This window comes from Protopterus annectens, chromosome 1.part2 (genome assembly GCF_019279795.1).
Source record: "Protopterus annectens isolate FY-2018-M chromosome 1.part2, PAN1.0, whole genome shotgun sequence".
Taxonomy (NCBI): domain Eukaryota; kingdom Metazoa; phylum Chordata; order Ceratodontiformes; family Protopteridae; genus Protopterus; species Protopterus annectens.
The window spans coordinates 529251236-529265622 of record NC_056727.1 but is presented as its reverse complement, the minus strand read 5'-3'; the positions used below and the strand labels follow the sequence as shown (position 1 = coordinate 529265622).

The 14387-nt window shown below is 41.1% G+C and overlaps 1 protein-coding gene and 3 non-coding genes across 7 annotated transcripts in view; all 4 read right to left on the bottom strand.

Annotated features, from left to right (window-relative positions):
- Positions 1–14387, bottom strand: part of DHX57 (DExH-box helicase 57) — a 2066546-nt gene that overhangs the window by 762113 nt on the left and 1290046 nt on the right. The gene's annotated exons all lie outside the window — the stretch shown is intronic.
- LOC122792557 lies at positions 4009–4124 on the bottom strand. Its single transcript, XR_006363373.1, has one exon. It is a non-coding gene; the product is annotated as a U5 spliceosomal RNA (small nuclear RNA).
- Positions 4926–5041, bottom strand: LOC122792565. Its single transcript, XR_006363380.1, has one exon. It is a non-coding gene; the product is annotated as a U5 spliceosomal RNA (small nuclear RNA).
- On the bottom strand, positions 6097–6212 carry LOC122792559. Its single transcript, XR_006363375.1, has one exon. It is a non-coding gene; the product is annotated as a U5 spliceosomal RNA (small nuclear RNA).

The following is a 14387-nucleotide window of genomic DNA, read 5'->3' as shown; positions in this document are numbered from 1 at the left end:
TTAGAGTACATTCAAATTATCAATAACTGTGAGACAACATGCAGTCTCTTGCTATGTATACAGTACAAGTGAAACTGGACCCGGGCAAGAAAAAGGAAATTTATTACAAATACATGCGATTAAAACAAATGGTTGAGTGCTTTCATCTGTAAATACAGACTTCTTCAGAACAACAATTCAAACATCTTTCTGCAAATTTAAAAACTTTTTAGTGCCAAAAACAATTCAATAGCAGCCGAGCGGCTTATTTAAAGTGCCAGTACATATAAATTGCATAAGCATTGCTAGAGTATAAAAATACATAGAAATACGTCAACAATGTTGTAACTATCTAATTAATAATAAATATGAATATTTCATAGTCACTTGTAGAACCGGACCATAACATAATAATCAATAAAATTATAAATCCAATAACTATCAATAATTAACATTTAAAAAATCATTACTTTAATTTAATAGGGTATGTGTATTAACATATTCCTCATTTGTGACAGGTGTTAAAAATATTATAGAAAAGAGCTGGAATAATCTTATCATGGATGATGAATTTATGGAAATATTAGGAAAAGAACCGAGGCTTGTGTTTAAAATGGGCTTGAATATCAAGAAATTATTAAATACGCAAGCTCGTCATATTGTGGAAGGTGATTTTTATACCAAAAAGTGTGGGGCTTGTAAGCAGTGTTCCACCATTAATGAAGTGGTTGGTATAAGGTTGGATGATATCAATAAGACCTATGTGGCTTTTAAAAAGGGAAATTGTGATAGTAAAAATATAATTTATTTAGCAAAGTGTGAGTCATGTACGGTTTTTTACATTGGAAAAACTGAGAGACAGCTTAGGAAGCGTATTTATGAACACTTATACAAGATCAAAGTGAAGGATATGAATAATGCTTTATCCAGACATGTTAGTAAGTATGGTGAGACACATAAATTTAAATTTGCCATAATTGATCAAATTTATATCTCACCTAGGGGTGGTAATTATAAAGCCCAGTTGAGTAAGAGGGAATGTGTGTGGCAAATAAAAACAAACGCAACTAGATTTCCAGGTATAAATGAATATATCTCAATTAGACCAATATTGCAACTTATATAAATAAAGTTTAATATTTTTAAGCTATTTTTAAGATACCATTTTAATTATTTTAAGTAATGATTTTTTAAATGTTAATTATTGATAGTTATTGGAATTATAATTTTATTGATTATTATGTTATGGTCCTGTTCTACAAGTGACTATGAAATATTCATATTTATTATTAATTAGATAGTTACAACATTGTTGACATATTTCTATGCATTTTTATACTCTAGCAATGCTTATGCAATTTATATATACTGGCACTTTAAATAAGCCGCTCGGCTGCCTATTGAATTGTTTTTTGGCACTAAAAAGTTTTTAAATTTGCAGAAAGATGTTTGAATTGTTGTTCTGAAGAAGTCTGTATTTACAGATGAAAGCGCTCAACCATTTGTTTTAATCGCATGTATTTGTAATAAATTTCCTTTTTCTTGCCCGGGTCCAGTTTCACTTGTACTGTATACATAGCAAGAGACTGCGTGTTGTCTCACACTTGATTCGTTAGTCGGTTTTGTTATTTTTGGTACATTCAAATTATGCATTTTCTTGGCCGGTGCAGTGGTGCAGCAGTAGCGTTGTTGCCTCACGGCAAGAGGTTCTCCAGTTCAATTCTTGGCTGGGGTGCCTTCTGTGTGGAGTCTGTATGTCCTCCTCCTTGCATTTGTGTGGGTTTCCTCCAGGTGCTCCAGTTTCCTCCCACTTTACAAAGACATGCTTCATTCCAAGTCGGACTTTCCCAGTTAACAAATGTTAAAATAAATAAAAATTACATTAAACTACCACCACAAAATTTAACTTCCTGCATGTATAAGTGTTGCCATTTTAAGAACCCCTAGCCAAGAGGCAACTATCTTGACCCACAAGTGTCACAGGTCTCACTGACTTGAAATGTCCACAACTGAGACAAACATTCCACAGATATCACAGCAATGCACTGTGGGTATGCAAATATGTTTAGCCATATCTAGCCATAGCTGGGAAAACAATGATGTCTACACATATTTGGGAATGGTTGCAGTAACAGTGATCTGAAATGTACTTTCTTATAAACATTATGTATTTAGGAAATGCACAGGTTCTCACAAAATGACTGCACACCAGGTAATGCTATGCCTTCATGCAACACATGTTGACAATGATGCAGAAACATTTCCAAAGCAGAAAAAATTTTACAGACAGTAAACATAGTGTTGTGTGAATTTAGCTCATCTAGTACAAAGAGAAACTAAAGTAGAAAAAATATATCCAGGCAGCTAAAGGTTGCTGAATAAAATTATAAAATAGCCAAAAAATAACAAAGCTTCCACCACGGCCAATGTAAGAAACCAGATAAAAACTTTACTCCACAGGATAAGCGCTTTCACACATAGTGCTTCATCAGATCCACAAAGAAACATTGCAGGTGTACAAATATATATAAGCAGCATTAATCAATTAAGATAAATAGCAATTACTGATGTATACTCCATTTTTTCAAGGCAGGTTTTAAAGGAACAGTTAAATTCAAACCTGGCAGATTATCTGCCTGCAGCCTCAGTATCCATTTTGCTTCCACATTTTCCAACTTAACATTAAAATCTCCTTTCCATTTATTAACATGCACAATTTGCAGAAAAAAAAAATACAAAGGAATGACCAGGAGCCACTGAAATATGCTTGGCTAGGGAATTTAACAAATTCATGTGTTTAATATCTCCTGTATGCTGCAAAATGTGCTTTTTCAACATTCTAATTGTCTTACCTATATAAAAGGATGTACAGGACTTGCATCTAGCCATATATATCAAACCTTTTGACCTGCAATCAGCATAGAAACATGGTTTCATAGTGTAATTAATAAAAAGATGTTTAAATACCTGCTCAGTGCCAATGTATATGCAAGCTTTACAATGCCTGTATGCATGTGTCCCCTGGCGATCAGACAAAGGTAAAGGAACATGAGCTGTTTTGTAGCATAACCATTGCTTCAAAGAGGAATTATTTCTGAATGTATAACTTAGTTTAGAACCTACAACATCCTTTACCTTGTCATCAGAAAGCAAAACTGGCCAAAACTTCTTTACAACTTCACATACTTGTTGAATATTATTGCCATACATCAAAGATAATCTGACATTGGTGGGTGCAACATCCTGTACATTACCCTTATATGAAGTATGAGTACGATGGAAATAAGGTTTACTATTGTCATGGCGCATAGCAGCTACATTATTAAAGGACTTATCCAATGGTTGCTCATTATAGCCTCTAATAACTCATCTTTCAAGTTAAGCACTGCTTCACTACATTGCTCAGCATTTGTATGCAAGCGTGACATACGCAGATATTGCCCTTTGGCAACATTCCTAAAAAATGTGCTGCAGATGCATACTGATAAAGTACAAAATTGCATTCTTCCTGCATGCTTTCCTATGTAGGGAACTAGATAAAGAACCCTACAAATGTAGGCCAAAAAAAATGGACACTAAACTCTTATTGATCCTCTCCACAGAAATTGTTAGCAAAGGCAAAAGAATTATGCATTTTGAAAAGAATTCAAAATATGTACTTTCTTACATTAAACTACTACAAACATTTAGCTTCCTGCAAGTATTGGTGTTGCCATTTTAAGAACCACTAGCCAAGAGGCAACTGCTTTGACCCTCAAGGGTCACAAGTCTCAATGACTTGAAATGACTACAGCTGAGACAAACTTTACACAGGCATCGCAGCAATGCATTGTGGGTATGCAAATATGTTTAGCCATCTATAGCCATAGCTGGGAAAACAATCATGTCTACATATATTAAGGAATGGCTGCACTAAATGTGTTCTCAAATATACTTTACAGATAAAGAAGGGATGATATCATCTGAAGCCTGCCTAAACTGAAAAAACTTAAATAAAACAGCGAATTTATCTTGTTAAACTGAAAGAGACACCCTACAAATGTTGGACAAACAAAAAATAGGCACTAAATTCTTCTAAATCCTCTCCACAGAAATCTTTAGTAAACGGCAAAAGATTTATGCGTTTTGAAGAGAAATCAGAATACAAACTATGTATTTTCTTACATTAAACTACCACAAACATTTAGCTTGCTGCAAGTATAAGTGTTGCCATTTTAAGTACACTAGCCAAATGGCAGCTGTCTTAACCCTCAAAGGTCACAAGCATCAATGACTTAAAATAGCCACAGCTGAGACAAACATACCACAGAAATCACAACAATGCATTGTGAGTATGTCAATATGTTTAGCCATCTATAGCTATAGCTGGGAAAACAATGTCTACATATACTCAGGAATGGCTGCACTAAATGTGTTCTCAAAAATACTTTCTTATAAACATTTTGTATTTAGGAAACGCACATGTTGTTACAAAATGAGTACACACCAGGTAAAGCAATGCCTTATGCAACGCTTGCAGACAACAATGTGGAAACATCTCTGCTGGAAGAGGCACAGGCAACTAATCTAAGGGGACAGCGAAAGCCAACACATTCCGGCTAGGCTTATAAATGCCTTCGGGCAGATAGCCTAGCACTATCTATCTATGAACATTTCCAAAACAGAAAAATATTAGCCAAGAAACATAGGGCTGCTGATTTAGTAGAAAGAGAAATGTCATCTAGTGATGTGACAAAATTCCTAATACCTCAACGAAACCATTAAAGTGGCTTGAAAAACAATTCTCCTCCAAGATGAAAACCGTAAGATATACACATGTAAGAGGAACAATTTCAGAAAATAAAAGGAGCTTATGGAAAATTATACAGAGAAGGTATGACAATCTGACACCTACTTAAAATGACAATATTAAGATGAAACAGTTAATTTCTCTTAATAAACAGAGAAACCCTGAAAATGTAGGGCAAACAAAAAATAGCAATTAAACTGTTATTGATCATCTCCACGGAAAGCTTTATTAAAAGGCAAAAGATTTATGTATTCCGAAAAGAAATACAAATATATGTAAATATATGTATTTTCTTACATTAAACAATGAGCACAAATATTTAGCCTGTTGCAAGTTTATGTGTTGCCATTTTAAGAACTTCTATGTGACAGACAACTGTCTGGTTATCAGGCAGAAACAACGACTGTGACATATCTCATTGACTTGACATGTGCTCCACAGCTGACAAACATTCCTCAGGAATCACAGCAATGCACTGAAATTAGGCAAATATTTTCAACCGGATCTACTTTAAAACAGTAAATTACCATAACATCCATTTGCAGACAGTGAGATGAAAATCACAAAACATTACATTACCGAACGTTCACATCATCGGAAGGTTTCACCACCTAAGTAAACACTTGGGTAGCATGAAATAGAAAACTACCTGAAGAAAATAAAACACCCCCCACACCCCCACTAACGAAATACACCAACTCTGAGATGGCACTACAAAGGAGAAAAGGGCAAAGTTCACTATCTTGGCCAACTGCCTCCTTTCACGGTGAAAACTTCTGATGATGTGACTGTTCGCTAATGTAAAGTGTCTACAACACGATGTTATGGTAATTAGATATTTTGAAGGAGATCAGTTTAGCATGTATAGCTTTAGCTGGGAAAACAAGGATATCTACATATATTCAAGAATGGCTGCACTAAATGTGTTCTCAAATGTACTTTCTTGTAAACATTTTGTATTTAGGAAACATACAAGTACTGCTATGCCTCTTGCAGCACCTGTGTACAAAGATGGGGTAATTTTCCAAAGAAGAAAAAATATTACTGATAGGAAATAGAATGTTGCGTGAATTTAGCTGATATGATAAAATGAGAAACAACATGCTAGTGATGAGGCTAAGCTCCTAATAAATCAAGGAAACCCGCAAAGCAGCTTGAAAATTAATCTTCTCCAGCAAATGAAGATTTACCCAGGTAAGAGGAATGGTGTCAGAAAAAAGGTACCTTTTGCAAATTACAGATAAAGACAGGATGAGATCATCTGAAGGCTGCCTAAAATGAAAATGATTAAATAAAACAGCTAATTTATCTTGTCAAACAGAAACAGACACCCAACAAATGTAGAACAAAGACAAATTAGACACTAAACTCTTATTGATCCTCTCCACAGAAATCTTTAGTAAAAGGCAAAAGATTTATGCATTTTGAAGAGAAATCAAAGTACATTCAAAGTATGTATTTTCTTATATTAAACAACTACCACAAACATTTAGCTTGCTGCAAGTATAAGTGTTGCTATTTTATGAACACTAGAGAAGTGGCATCTGCGTTGACCCTCAAGGGTCAACAGTCTCAATGACTTGAATATCCACAGCGGAGACAAACATTCCACAGGAATCACAGCAATGCATTGTGGGTATGCAAATATGTTTAGCCATCTACAGCTATAGCTGGGAAAACAATGATGTCTACATATATTCAGGAATGGCTGCAATAAATGTGTTCTCAAATATACTTTCCTATAAACATTTTGTATTTAGGAAACGCACAGGTTGTCACAAAACGACTGCACACCAGGTAATGCTATCCCTCATGCAACACTTGCAGACAATGATGCAGAAACATCTCTGCTGGACAGAGGCACAGGCAACTAATCTAAGGGGATGGCAAAAGCAAACACATTCCGGCGAGGCTTATAAATGCCTTCGGGCAGATAGCCTAGTACCTACCTACCTATGAACATTTCCAAAGCAGAAAAATATTAAAGACAGGAAACATAGTGCTGCTGATTTAGTAAAAAGAGAAATGTCATCTAGTGATGTGACAAAATTCCTAATACCTCAACGAAACCATTAAAGTGGCTTGAAAAACAACATTCTCCTCCAAGCTGAAAACCGTAAGATATACACATGTAAGGGGAATACTTTCAGAAAATAAAAGGAGCTTATGGAAAATTATAGAGACAAGGTATGACATAATCTGACACCTACTTAAAATGACAATATTAAGATCAAACGGTTAATTTCTCTTATTAAACAGAGAAACCCTGAAAATGTAGGGCAAACAAAAAATAGCAACTAAACTGTTATTAATCATCTCCATGGAAAGCTTTATTAAAAGGCAAAAGATTTATGTATTCCGAAAAGAAATACGAAAATATGTAAATATATCTATTTTCTTACATTAAATAATGACCACAAATATTTAGCTTGCTGCAAGTTTATGTGTTGCCAATTTAAGAACTTCTATGTGAAAGACAACTGTCTGGTTAACAGGCAGAAACAATGAGGGTGACATATCTCATTGACTTATCATGTGTTCCACAGCTGAGACAAACATTCCTCAGGAATCACAGCAATGCATTGTAATTAGGCAAATACTTTCAACCAGATCTACTTTAACACAGCAAATTACCATAGCATCCATTTGCAGACAGTGAGATGAAAATCACAAAATGAGAAGTTATGTACCTACCATAACGTTCCATGTTAGTTGTCTTCTCTCGCCTTCTTTCTTGCTTGATGGGTTCGAAGCCGATCCTCGGCTCCGACTCGGCACTTTGCTAAGCTCGAGAGTCACTTTTACCAGCTCGAGGTAGCCCCATATCCCATGATGCAAGGCGGTAAGTACCCAGATCTCGTTTGTTGACTATAGGCAATAACACCTAGCATAAAAACTTCCCAAAAGGAAGAAAGAAGGCAGAGAAAAAGCCTGAAGGATGGATATGGAGGACCAGAACTGAATGGTCTTAATAAACATATTTCCATGTAGAGAGAAAATGGTCTGTCCAGGCCAGGGGGAAGGAGGGAGGGTCGCAAGAAAGAAGGCGAGAGAAGACAACTAACATGGAACGTTATGGTAGGTACATAACTTCTCAATGTTAAGTTGTCAATCTCGCCTTCATTCTTGCTTGATGGGACCGCGTCCCTAGCACCTCTATCCTGGGTGGCTCAATGGAACAGACTCTTGAGAACTGTAGAGCCAAAACTGGCTCTGTCCCTGGAGGCCAAATACAATTTGTAATGAGAAACAAAGGTATGAGGAGTGGCCCAAGTGGCTGCTGCACAAATAGTGTCTAATGGAAGTCTAGCTTGAAAGGCTGTGGAAGTGGCTAAGCTTCTGGTTGAATGCGCTTTAGGTTTCGAGCACAGCTGTTTTCCCCTGAGCTGATAAATTTCAGAGATGACAGAAGAAAGCCATCTAGATAAGGACACCTTTGAGACGGGAAGGCCTTTTTTGTTATCAGCATAAGAAACAAATAGCTGATCGGATTTCCTGAATTGTTTTGTTCTGTCCAAATAATATCGGAGTTGGCGGTAAACATCAAGATAATGTAGCTTTTGTTCTGATCTGTTTGAGTAGTTTGGGAAAAATACAGGAAGGTCAATAGACTGATTCAAATTACTCTTTGAGGCGACCTTAGGCAAAAAGGTCGGATTAGTTCTCAATGATACTCTGTCTTTGTGGAAGACCAAATAGGGAGGACGAACAGAGAGAGCATGAAGTACAGATACCCTCCTAGCCGATGTAATAGCAACCAGGAATAAAGTTTTCCATGAAAGAAATTTCAGGGAACATGAAACAGCTGGCTCGAAGGGAGGAAGAATCAAGGATGTCAGCACTAAATTTAGGTCCCATTGAGGAGGAGGACTCCTGATTGGAGGTTTCAGGAGAAAAATTCCTTTTAAGAAGGCTCTACAAAGCCTGTGGGACATAATATTGTGACCTGCGAACCCGACATGAAAGTTCGAGATAGCAGCCAGCTGAACTTTGACCGTGGAAGAAGAAGAGCCCGCGTGAAAGATTTCCGCTAAGAAATCCAAAACTGCTTGCACTGGAGCAGTAAAAGGATCAATGTTTTTAGCTTTTGCCCAATAAGAAAAGCGCTTCCACTTGCTGGTATAAATCCTTCTAGTAGAGGATTTTAGGGAAGCTACTATGATGTCCCTAACAGGATTAGAGATCATAGGAAGCCTGGCTAAGGAAGGAAGTGGAGCAACCATGCTGTGAGGTTGAGAGAGGGGATAGACCGGTGCAGCTGACCCGATTGGTGCATCAGAAGGTCTGGTACTGGGTCCAGATGCCACGGCTGCACCAAAAGGTGGCGATGGAGGAACGGGAACCAAATCTGTTGAGGCCAATAGGGAGCAATGAGAATCATTTTGGCTCTCAAAACGGTGGCTTTCTGTAGTACTTGTGGAATCAGCGGAAAAGGAGGAAGGGCATAAAGAAGTCCCTGGGGCCAATCCTGGGTTAGAGGGTCTCTGGGGGGATGGCCTGGCAGTGGGAAGAGAGAGAAGAAGTCTGGGCATTTGCTGTTTTGGGGAGTAGCAAAAAGATCGCAACATGGGCGGCCCCATTCTAGAAATATCTCCTCCACTATAGATTGTTTGAGAGACCACTCGTGAGGCATGAGAATAGCTCTGCTCAATCTGTCCGCTAAAATGTTGGTTTTTCCAGGGATATGCGTTGCTACCAGAAACCGATGAGAGGAGATCGCCCATTGCCAATGTCTGAGAGCTTCTCGACACAAGGGGTAGGACTTGGTTCCGCCCTGTTTGTTGATATACCATACTACAGACATGTTGTCTGTGTGAACTGCAATTGTTCCCAAGGGAAGAAAGTCGTTGAGGGCTTGCAACGTTAAAAGCACTGCTCTCATCTCTAGGACATTTATGTGCAGGTGGTATTGAGCGGTTGCCACGTCCCATGAACCATCCTGCCCTGATAATGACCCCCACCCGATCAGGAGGCGTCCATAGTGACAGTGGCTACGGGGCCGGGGTACAAAGGGTCTGCCTTGGTGAATCTGGGGAAGTAATCCACCATGAAAGATGATTCCTGCAAATTTGTGTCACCAGTATTTGGTGACGCATCGGAAGTTGTTGGTAAGACCATTGAGTGAACAACATCCACTGAAGCAGGCGCATATAGAAGCGGGCCAGGGAAGAAGGGTAATGGGCAGCCATGAGGCCCAACACCTTTAGAACCATTCTGGCTTGTACTTTCTTGCTGGCTAGGATGATCCTCACGTGACTTTGTATATCTAAGATTCTTTGGTCTGTGAGGGTTGCTGACATCCGAACAGTGTTTAAGTTTGCGCCTATGAAAGTAATAGACTGGCAGGGCAATAAGGAGGATTTTTCGTAGTTGATCGAAATTCCCAATTGAGTGCAAAGATTTATTGTGTAATCCCTGGCTTGAAGAAGTTGATGCCTGGTGGTGGCTGAAAGGAGCCAGTCGTCGAGATACGGAAACACCTGGAATCCTTGACGCCTAAGGTGAGCCGTGACCACTGCCATACATTTGGTGAACACTCTGGGGGCAGTAGTGAGACCAAAGGGCAGGGCTCTGAATTGGAAATGACTGGACCCCAGTTGAAAGCGGAGAAACCTTCTGGAGCGTCTGTGAATTTTTATGTGATAGTACGCATCCTGAAGATCTATTGAGCACATCCAGTTGTCCTTCTCTAGGAAGGGCAAAATTGACTGAAGTGTGACCATTTGAAATCTTGTCTTTCTCACAGACTTGTTGAGTCTGCTGAGATCCAATATTGGTCTCCAGTCTCCCGTCTTTTTGGGGACCAAAAAGAATCTTGAGTAGATTCCGGGCTCTGAATGGTCTATTGTAACTGGCTGAATGGCTCTTTTTTGTAGAAGTTTTAAAACTTCTAACTCTGCACTTTCCCTTAGACCGGGTGGTACATCTGGAAGGGAATTTGAGTGAGAGAAAGGACTTTCCTCGAAAGGAATTTTGTAACCCTCGGATATGATCGACTGTACCCATCTGTCTTGAGTGAGGGAACGCCAGGCTTCTGGGTACAGCGATAGTCTTCCCCCGACTGCCTCCAAGGATGGACAGTCGGGCAGCATCTCAGGGATGCTGAAAGGGCTTGTCAGAGAGAGTCTCTCCGCTTCCCTGGTTTTGTGGACCCCCTCTGCCTCTAGAGTGGCGTCTGTTATTGTTACCCCCTCTGCCTCTAGGGGTAAACTGACCACGTGTATCCGGCGTGACCCCTTGGGATTTGCGGAACCACATCTTGCCACCCTTCTGTCCTTTAGGGTAAGGTCTAGAAGGAGTGGAAAAACGGACTCCTACGGCAGAAAGAGTCTTGCCGTCCTGCTCACACCTGGTCAATGTATCCTTCACTTGAGGGCCAAACAAAGCTGACCCATCAAAGGGAGAGTTTGTGAAGAATGCCTTGAAGGGATCTGCAAAATTATAGAGTCGCATCCAGGCTTGGCGTCTAAGAGCCACACCTGTACCTGTGGCCCTACTCGCTCCATCTGCTGCATAAGATAACAGTCGCATGGAGGAGTTAGTAATAGAATTAAGGGTTCCTAGCTGCGAAGCAATTTTTTGTTGAGCCCCTGCAGCTGTAGGATCCTGTACTGCTTCACCTAGCTCCTTAAGGATGTCCCTTTGGAGTCTGGTGAAGTGACATAAGTAATTCAGCGAACGCATAGCAAAGGTCGCTGAAGAGAACATCCGCTTACCATACCTATCCATGGTCCTAGAGTCCTTATTAGGAGGATGGACAGGTACGGAAGGATCTGCAAGTTCCTTCTTAGTGGCAGCCGCCACCACCATGGCATCAGCAGGGACGCCTTTTGTAAGGAATAGCTTGTCCGAAGGGGCAGTAATAAATTTTGATGGCCTCCTAGGAACTGGCTCTACAGAATCAGGAGCAGCCCAAGCCTTTCGAGCAATAACCTCCATGAGGGGGTCGAAAGGCGGAGACACCCAGGAGGTGGAGGGCCGAGATCCAAATGCCTCTAGGTATACCGACTCATCCTCAGAGGGATTATTGAAGGGCCAGTTTCCCCTCTGTTTTAGGAGTTCTAGGATGTCTGAAAAGGAGACATCCTCAGAGGGGGATCTTGGGGATCCCTCCGACTCATCTAAGTCGGTATCTGAAGTGAAAGACTCAGGGGAGTCTATATGTTTCCTCTTACAAATCCTCTTGCGCGGAGGATCCCCTGACTGATCAGGAGAATCCTCGGAACAGGGGGCTATTCCCAGTGGGGAAACCTGAGGCGGAGGATCTCTGGGTCCAGGAGCAAGAGAGATGGCAGAGATATCGACAGGCACCGTAGAGGGAGGAGCTAAGGGAACAGACTGCTGGCTGAGTCCAGTGGCCAACACACTCTTCATCACCTCGAAGGCCCCCCTCTCAGGGAGGTCCGAGAGAACCCGTTCCGAAGAAGCAGGAACTCCAAGGCCCACTGAAAAGGAAGGCTCCGAGGCAGATGTTGGAGCCGAGCTCACCAAGGCCGAGGCTCCAAGAGGAAGAGTGGGGTCGGACAAGGGTCCGATGCCACTCACCCCCTCGGAGGAGACCAGGGAAGCCCGACCACCGAATCCCTCTAAGGAAGGTCTCGAAGAGGAGATAAGAGTAGATGCTGAGGGAGCAGAAGGGGGGGTATCTGCCCCTCAGCCATAGAAGAAACTATTCCCGAAGATTCCAGCTCCAAACTCTGGGGTAGAGTCGAAGGAGGAACTACAAGAGGGTGTGGACTAATAGTCGTCTGTTGAGACGGACTATGTAGCATCTAGGCCAGTGCCTGTGACTTCAATAATCTACTGACCACCCTCTCCAAATCATGGTCAGAAAGCCTGGATGACCTGGAAGATCAGCTCCGATGGCTCCGTTCCGAGAGGAGAGGTGAGGCCGGAGCCGAGAGTATCGGTTCCAAGGAAGGGGACCTGGACCTCTTCCTCGAAGGAACCATCGGAGCCAAGGACTTTTCGGCACCGACAGAAGGTCTCGATGCATCGGCTCCGGCCGGAGCCGATACAGACATAAAAGTAACGGTGTCAGAGCCGGTCGGCACTGACACCGAAGCCTGAGCCACATGGTGGTCGGAGCCAGTCGGAGCCGACACCGATGTGACTGAACCAGTATCGGCACCAATAGCCATCGGTGCCGAAGGTTTATGCAAGCTAGGATCGGCTCCAGCCGGAGCCGATCTCGACTCAGAAAGAGTCGGAACCCAGGCCACAGGCTTGGACACAGAATCCTGGGCCTTGGAAGACTTCGAAGTCTTTGTCGGAGCCGACTTAGCCGGAGAGCGCTCCGGCTTAAGAAGACCCCTTAAAATCAATTTATTTCTCCTCTCCTGCAGGACTCTCTGGCTGAAAGAATGACAAATCGCACAGGAGTCCTGCAGGTGGAGAGGTCCCAGGCAATATAAGCAAGAAGTGTGACCGTCTGTCAGAGACATCTTCTGACAGCATGAGTCACACTTCTTAAAGCCTGAGACCCTTTCCTTGGACATAGTTGTACACAAGCAGTACACAACAACACAGTCCAAATCAGACAACTAAAGTTATCTAAAAAAAAAATAGTGACTAACCTCTCACAAACACACACCCTGACAGGGGGGGGGTGGGAGGGAATGAAGGCCTGACTAAAAGAAGGGGAAGGAAATATAATTTTAGTCAGAAAAGGGCTTAAAACTAAGTAAAACAGAAGGTATTCTAAAGAAAAATGAATTTTTTAAATTTTAGGGGCAAAAAGTAGTAAAATACTAACACTTACCAGGAGCTGGCAAAAGGAGGACCTCATAAGCGAAGCGGCAAACGAGATCTGGGTACTTACCGCCTTGCATCATGGGATATGGGGCTGCCTCGAGCTGGTAAAAGTGACTCTCGAGCTTAGCAAAGTGCCGAGTCGGAGCCGAGGATCAGCTCTGAACCCATCAAGCAAGAATGAAGGCGAGATTGACAACTTAACATCATTACATTACCGAACGTTCACATCATCTGAAGGTTTCACCACCTAAGTAAACACTTGGACAGCATGAAATAAAAAACTACCTGAAGCAAATAAAACACCCCCATTAACTAAATACACCAACTCTGAGATCGCACTACAAAGGAGAAAAGGGCAAAGTTCACTATCTTGGCCAACTGCCTCCTTTCCCGGTGAAAACTTCTGATGATTTGACTGTTTGGTAATGTAAAGTGTCTGCAACACGATGTTACGGTAATTCGATATTTTCAAGTAGATTAGTTTAGCATGTATAGCCATAGCTGGGAAAACAAGGATGTCTACATATATTCAGGAATGGCGGCACTAAATGTGTTCTCAAATGTACTTTCTTGTAAACATTTTGTAGTTAGGAAAAATACAAGTACTGCTATGCCTCTTACAGCACCTGTGTACAAAGATGGGGTACTTTTCCAAAGGAGAAAAAATATTACTGACAGGAAATACAATGCTGCGTGAATTTAGCTGATATGATAAAATGAGAAACAACATATTAGTGATGAGGCTAAACTCCTAATAAATCAAGGAAACCCGTAAAGCAGCTTGAAAAATCAATCTTGTCCAGCATGATGAAGATTTACCCAGAGAAGAGGAATGGTGTCAGAAAAAAAGGTACCTTTAGTGAAT